We start from the raw sequence: 7,679 nt of genomic DNA on the forward strand, positions 1-7,679 counted from the left end.
TGCAGCTTCCATTTTGTCTTCTAAGAGGAACCACAGAGCTCTGTTAGGTTAAAAGCACATCTTCTGAAGTTAGGATAATTTTCCTTCAGCTGGTCCCAAAGGAATCACCTCAAACCAGATGTTGGACTGGAATTTATTTCAATTTCATTTGTGAATGTTAGAGCCTCATTTTCAACAGTGGAGCTATACAGGTTGAAAAATGTTATCATTTTGGAGAAAGTCTCATCAACACCAATATTTCCATTAAATAAGAGACCAAAGTAAGTAATATGTTTGATAGCGGGAAAAGCCTCTCAGACTCTGAGCTCAAAGCAAGATGTCAGAAAGCACCAAACTATTTTTTTAAGTATTAGACAATTAATTTAATTTCACATAATTATTGTGGTAGAAGCCATTTGTTTGTTAAGTACTTAATAAAACATATTTACCGTATTTGATGTTTGTGGTGAATGGAGCATACTCTCAAACGAACAAGGTAATTAGTCCAAGTTTGTTCCAGAATTTTCTGGTTTTATTCACTTTTATTTTAACAGACTGTGAGAACTGTAAAGAAATCAAAATGGTCACATAATTCCCAGGAATGAAAGGGAATCAGGATGGATGGATGATGGATGGATGAATGAAGGAAACTAGAATGGATGGAGAGAGGGGACCAGGATGGATGAAATTCTCCGTACTCGACACAAACAAAAAGGAGAAAGAGGAAATCAGAGATGAATTATTTTCATCAACATTTATTATGTTGTGATGGACAATAAAAACCCAACTGAGAAGAAAGAAGCTGCTGAGTGAAGGACCGAAGGGAAGAAGTCCTCTTTGTTCTCAAACTTTAAATTCTAATGAATATTTAACACTGGAACTGGAAGACATTTAAAATATCCTAAATAAATAAACAGAAACTACAAAGTAAAAGAAATTATGAAGTTTCTGGTCTCAACTAAACCTTTCTTTTAAAGAACAATTTTGTTTACAAAACACCAGATATAAGACTTTATTCAGCCAGGTTTTTGGATGAAACTGAGAAACAAATCATGCAAATGGAAACTGAGGATGGGAAGGCGACAACAGGACAGGTGCAGGCTCCAAGTCAAACCCTTTAACGACTCAAGAGTGAAATCACTTTTCAAAAACTCACTTTTAAATGTTACTTCAATAAACAGCAAAATACCTGCAGCATTCCTTAAGAAAGATCGCTAAGAAAGTTTCAAGTCAATGATCAGAAGCGTAGAATGATCAGGAAGATCAGGAAGCGTTACCTGGGAAAGCTTCCAGGGTTTCCTCCAGAAAACCTGCTGAGCCCGGTGGAAGAGCTGCTGGGGTCGTCCATCAGTGGTCTGCTGCGTGTTTGGGTTCAAAAGTGTCAAGTTACAGAAAATCTGATGTGCAGGATCAGGCATCAAAACTCAGAAATAACAGTGTGTGAAGCCAACGGGCAACTGATGAGACGGCACAATTGGTTCACATCTCCTCAGTCAGTTCAATGTCTCAACTATAAACCTTTAGCTTAATCTGTCTCTACTGTCACTGGTGTAGAAAAATCCCTATTTTAAAACAACAACTCATAGCCTGGTGGGGGAATATTTGGAAGACGATAATGTTCATGGTATTGCTTTATTTGCTTCTGAAATACGACTTTGTCTTTTCTAGCCGCCATGGCAACTCAAAGCGGAAGCAAAAAAGCCACATTTTGCTCATGTGGATGTGATGTCAACGCCATACATGCAAAGAACCCACTGCAAAAAAACAGTACGAATCTAAACCCCTAATAAAACTTCAAATGTGTCCCCACTGCTGTTCTACATAGGCCTGAACCCTGAACATCAAGCTGTACGCCAAGAATGAGCGAGACATCGACTCACTGATCCACACCACCAGGATCTACAGCACGGACATTGGGATGTCATTCGGACTAGAGAAGTGTGGCCGGATGGTTACAAAGAGAGGGAAGGTCGTCCGCACAGAAGGGGTCTCACTCCCAGAAGGAACAATAGCAGACATTGAGGACAGTTACAAGTACCTGGGAATACCATAAGCAAATGGCAACCTCGATGAGGTCACAAGGAAAGGAGCCACAGCCACATACCTCCAACGAATAAGGCAAGTCCTGAGAAGCCAGCTCAATGGCAAGACCAAGATCCGTGCAATAAACAGCTATGCCTTACCAGTAATCAGAGACCCTGTCGGAATAATTAGCTGGCCAATGGAAGAGATAAAGGCCACGGATGTTAAGACTCAGAAGCAAATAACCATGCATGGAGGGTTCCACCCCAAATCCAGCACCCTGAGACTGTACACAAGCCGTAAAGAAGGAGGCAGAGGGCTAGTGAGTGTGAGAGCCACTGTCCAGGATGAAACATCCAAGATCCATAAATACATCAAGGACAAAGCCTCAACAGACGATGTGCTCAGCAAATGTCTCAGACAATGGGGAACAGAGGACGAGGTGCTAGAGGAACCATCATGGGAGGACAAGCCCCTACATGGGATGTACCACCGACAAATAACTGAAGTGGCTGATATCAGGAAATCCTGCCAATGGCTGGAAAAAGCTGGACTCAAGGACAGCACAGAGGCCCTCATCCTGGCTGCACATGACCAGGCCCTAAACACCAGAGCAATAGAGGCTCAGATCTACCACACCAGACAAGACCCAAGGTGTAGGTTGTGCAAGGAAGCCTCTGAGACAGTCCAGCACATAACAGCAGGGTGCAAGATGCTGGCAGGGAAAGCGTACATGGAACGACATAACCAAGTGGCGGGCATAGTGTACAGGAACATCTGTGCAGAATATGGACTGGAAGCCCCGAGGTCAAAGTGGGGAACACCCCCAAAGGTGGTGGAGAATGACCGAGCTAAGATCCTGTGGGACTTCCAGATCCAGACAGACAAGATGGTAATGGCGAACCAACCGGACATTGTGGTGGTGGATAAAGAACAGAGGAAAGCCGTTGTGGTGGATGTAGCAATACCAAGTGACTACAACAGCAGGAAAAGGGAGCATGAGAAACTGGAGAAATACCAGGGCCTCAGAGAGGAACTGGAGAAGGCCTGGAAGGTGAAGACCACAGTGGTGCCTGTGGTCATCGGGGCCCTCGGGGCAGTCACCCCCCAACTGGAGCAGTGGCTCAAACAGATCCCAGGAACAACATCAGATATCTCAGTCCAGAAATGTGCAGTTCTAGGCACAGCCAAGATACTGCGCAGAACCCTCAAGCTCCCAGGCCTCTGGTAGAGGACCCGAGCTCAGAGGATGAAAGAGACCACCCACGGAGGGTGAAAAGGGAATTTTTTTTTTAGGTGTAACAGAGAGAAAAGCCTATATGTATCTTTATGTGAATTTTAACCAAAATAATTATAATAATTGTATGTATTCATGAGATTTTGAATCAACACATATGTTTGGAGTCACCTAGTGGTGTGATGAGTGACCGCATGCAACGGGTCCTTCAGGCACTCTCGCGGCTTCCCGCTCCAGAATTCTGAGGAGCGCTGGTGGAGGTAGGTGCGAGAAAGGCAGCTCTTCACTCCTTTTTTTTCACTTGGGGTCATATTTTTCTAGTTCAACAATTAACAAAATACTGTAAGAATATTTAACATCTACAAATATAAGTTGTAAAGTTTTCTTGTGGTTGGGCTGGAAAAATGTGACCCTATGAGTGGGAGCTGCGCCGGTTGGTGTTCGTGGCTGATCACTCAGTCACGACACTAACCGTGTCTTTTATTTTTCAGGAAGAGTTGTGAAGAGTTTTTTATTCTGTATCGTACTAGGTGGGTTCAAAGAATAAATTTATATATATATATGTAGCCGGGGCATATTGTTTCCCCTGAATGTGTGCTGCTGCGCCCTCTTCCTCTTGCCCATATATGGAAGATGCTGTGACAGAGCGCAGCTGGCTTGTTAGGGAGACAGGTAATCAGCATTTGCATTTAAAAGCAGGTAGATCGCTGAGATGATCAGATGCAGGCTGAGAACTTGTGCACAGGAAACGCACCTTAGAGTGTGACGTCAAGAGCAACATTTACTGGTTTCACTTTAGAGAAGGTTGGCCTGCTACTGTTTCAGTTTTTGATTTGTTTTGATTTCAATTTTTCTTTTGTTTCAGTTTACTTATTTTTAGATGTTTATTGTTGATTAAAAAGAATTTTTCTTTTTTTTGGGGGGGGTTTGTTTAGGGAAAGAGACTTTCTATTGTAGTCCGCTGACTTGTTTTAAACTGGGACCTATGCTGTCCCTGGGTCCTAGGCTGTTTTATTTATATTGAGGAGACTAGTGGAAGGGGAGTTTCTTTTTTTTCTTTTCCTTTGTATTCACTAGGGATTTTTGTGTGAGTGCGCTTTTGTTGGGGAACACTTAGGTGTATTTAGTTGTATTTTTGTTTTCTTATTATTCCTCCCCCAAACAGTCAAATTTTTATCTAGTTTTAATTATTCAGCTTTAAGGATCCCAGGGCCAGCATAGACTTCCACCTTTAGTGTGGTCATTTGGTATAATAAATTGACTATTATTGTACATGAAACATTTGTGAATTCAATAAACCGTTTGTAATCTGCAGCAGTGCCTCTGTCCATCTTTACAAACTTATCTGAGTGATCTGGTAAAAAAGAGGATCCAAAGCTGTACCCAAGGTCACATATATATATGTTTTAACTGTTAACAGGTATAACAGTTGTCTGTTATTTTACTGTTTCTATTATTGGATGTTATTTTTTAACGATTCATTGAATAAGAATGTTTTGTTTTGTTTTTGAGGATTTGTTAACTATTTTATTGTATAAACTATACGATCAAATCTAAATAAATAAATAAATAAATAAATAAAAATAAAGAATTCTGAGGAGTGCTGGAGCCTGTCGGACCACTTGAGCAGTCAAAGAAGCCACATTGTGAAGAGTTTAACATTCTGTACTAGGTGACTAACAATCAAGTAGGAAGAGTTACACACACACACACACACACACACACACACACACACACACACATATATATATATATATATATATATATATATATATATATATATATATATATATATATATATATATATATAGCCTATATATCACAAAGAAAAAAAAGCACATCAAGGCAAGGAGGGACAAAAGCAACATCAGTGACCAGTTTTCTCAACTTTGTGTCCACGTTTTTATTTATTTATTTGTTAATACAGTTTCTCTTCTGGTCAATGCCATATTTTTTAGATTCATTTCTAGTCGACGTTTGTCTGAAAACATTTAATATTTTTTTTTCAATATCAGCCAAATCTCATCGGAACTACGGCCAGCATCTTAGTGATGCACGGTGATTGGACCAATCCGGAAGAAATATAAACTTTCTGACATTTAAATACGAAACAGATAATAGGTTTTGTAGTATACGTTTGTTAAGAAGTAATTTCGTGTACTGGCCTCCCGATGTTTCAAATGTCAAAACAAGTCTTTATCAAAAGTGTTTTGAGAAAGGAAAAAAAAAAAAAAAAGAAATATATACTGGTTTCCATTTATTTTGAAAGAGGTAAACGGATGTGATGTGTTTGTATTGGCTCCAGCTCGACTCTGGTGGATAACATTGCGTGGAAAATAATGTTAAGTCCGCTGTATGGAGCCGACCTCCTCCATCCACGCTCCGGCGGCGCCACCGCCAGCTTCCCACCGAGTGCCCGCTAAAGAGCTCCATCGGGCGGGGGATGTGCTGCGGAATCTCCGCCCGGCGTATTCACGGGCCGGGGGGCACCATGGCTTGAGGATTTGGGGGAGACTCCACCGTACGCTGCTGACAACAGGTCACATGGATAATCCCTCTCCAAACCAAACCCACCGTATCATCCCGTGTTTTGGGTGATTAGAGCGCCGCTGTCGGCTTGATGTGGCAGCTGAGCCGAGCGGGAGGAGGGCAGCTCGTCCTGGCTGTCGACTGAGAGGAGAACGGCGTGGAGGTGCAGGTGCGTTCAGGGAACAGATGATGTCTCACTGCGCTCTCAGACTGGCCGAATTTCGCTCATTCCACATCTTTGCAAAGGCACACACGTTTAGGTTGTGTAATCACATACATTTTGGATGAGGATGTTGCGTTTCCAACGAGAAATGTGGCTGATGTGACATAGTTAGGATTTACCAGAGGTAGCCGAAAGAAAGATGGCTCATTTAGTGTCTGTTTTCTGCAGCACCTGCCGAGTGTCAGTCATGAGTAAAAAAGGAACTAATGTGATCATATTCAGTGATCATAAGTAGGAAAATGATAAATGACTGCTGCCACATCACAGTCAATTTACGGTCAATTTAATGTATGGATAACTCACTTATGACATGCCCATTTTCTTTATTACTTTTATTCTTTACCAATTGTCCAATGTATGCTGTCATGCCATATCTACCAATGTGTGCCCTGTCTGGATCCACCTTTTTCACTTACAGCTTTAGATTGGGAACATAACTTTAAATGATTTGTTCTACTGACCATCACTTATCAAACGAGCGATGGTCAGTTTTTCTCCTCGGTTTGCTGTAAGTCATAATGTAGTCGAAATACAAATCAGCCCACCCAAACAAACTTTTAAACCTGCACATGCCCCCGATGACGTCACATAAGGCAACTAATTTGATATTTGTGGGGGGAGAGGGGCGTTTCCCTTTCTATTTATTCCTGTTTTAAGTTAACCAAGAGGTACATCTGTGATCTGTATACAACTCTAGGTATTTTGTTATTGGCGAATTTGTGGCTGACTGTTTTTTTTTGTTGTTGTTTTTTTTTTTTGGAAAAGTTGTTTTGGCGATTACGTCTCCAACTACGCCATTACCCTCAACCCCACCTCCCCTAGTGCATGGTCTGGTGTCCAACAGTAATTGGAAATAGTTTTGACTTAATATCAGGAGTTTACTGTGTTGGCTACATTGATAATGTGACCTCTTTGTTTTAAGGCCGGATATTCTCTGTCACTGGCTATACACTGTAAAGCATTCATATTCGAGAGTAGCAAACTGATTTTGACTGATTAAAAGGACTATAACAGATTGTTTCACCTTCCGTGCCAATATCGTTAAAATCAAGAATTTTATTTCACAACTTTCCAGAGGTATTGAAGTTCATTCAGGGATATAAATTACTCCAGAATTCTGTCTGTCTTTAGAAATATGCTCTAACTCAACATGATCTTGGTGTTAGTTGCAATTCACTTTATTGCTTTTTAAAATTAGTTTGACTTTAAAAAAAAACAAACAAACATATATTTTGCTGACATACCTAAAAGTACGTGAAAGTACATCGAGGACGAGGGCAGACCTGAATTGCCAGATTTAATTCTGAAAGATCTTTAGCAGTGATTTACACCCAAGCTGTTATAACAAAAATAAAAAAAAACAATATGGCCTGTATGATATGTTCAAACAATAAAAAAAAATATTAGGATTTGTACAATCTAAAGTTCTGAAGATGAACAGTGTCATCATTTCAGATTGGTCAGTCATGGCCATATGCATCATGGGATGAAGGTCATCAGTCTCAGTCTCTACCTCAAACTTGCAAGCTTCTGAAGAAACCCCCCTTGCTAGCTATATAATGTTTGCTAGCTGAATAGATCCATCCTGGAGCTGATGTCATTATGATGTCATGCATGCAAAGCAGAATATAATTCACTTCTTAAAGAAAATTATAACATTTCAACATATATTTATTACGCGGTTGTGTT

This window comes from Poecilia mexicana, unplaced genomic scaffold, assembly GCF_051168715.1.
Source record: "Poecilia mexicana isolate PSO_F unplaced genomic scaffold, ASM5116871v1 scaffold_6, whole genome shotgun sequence".
Taxonomy (NCBI): domain Eukaryota; kingdom Metazoa; phylum Chordata; class Actinopteri; order Cyprinodontiformes; family Poeciliidae; genus Poecilia; species Poecilia mexicana.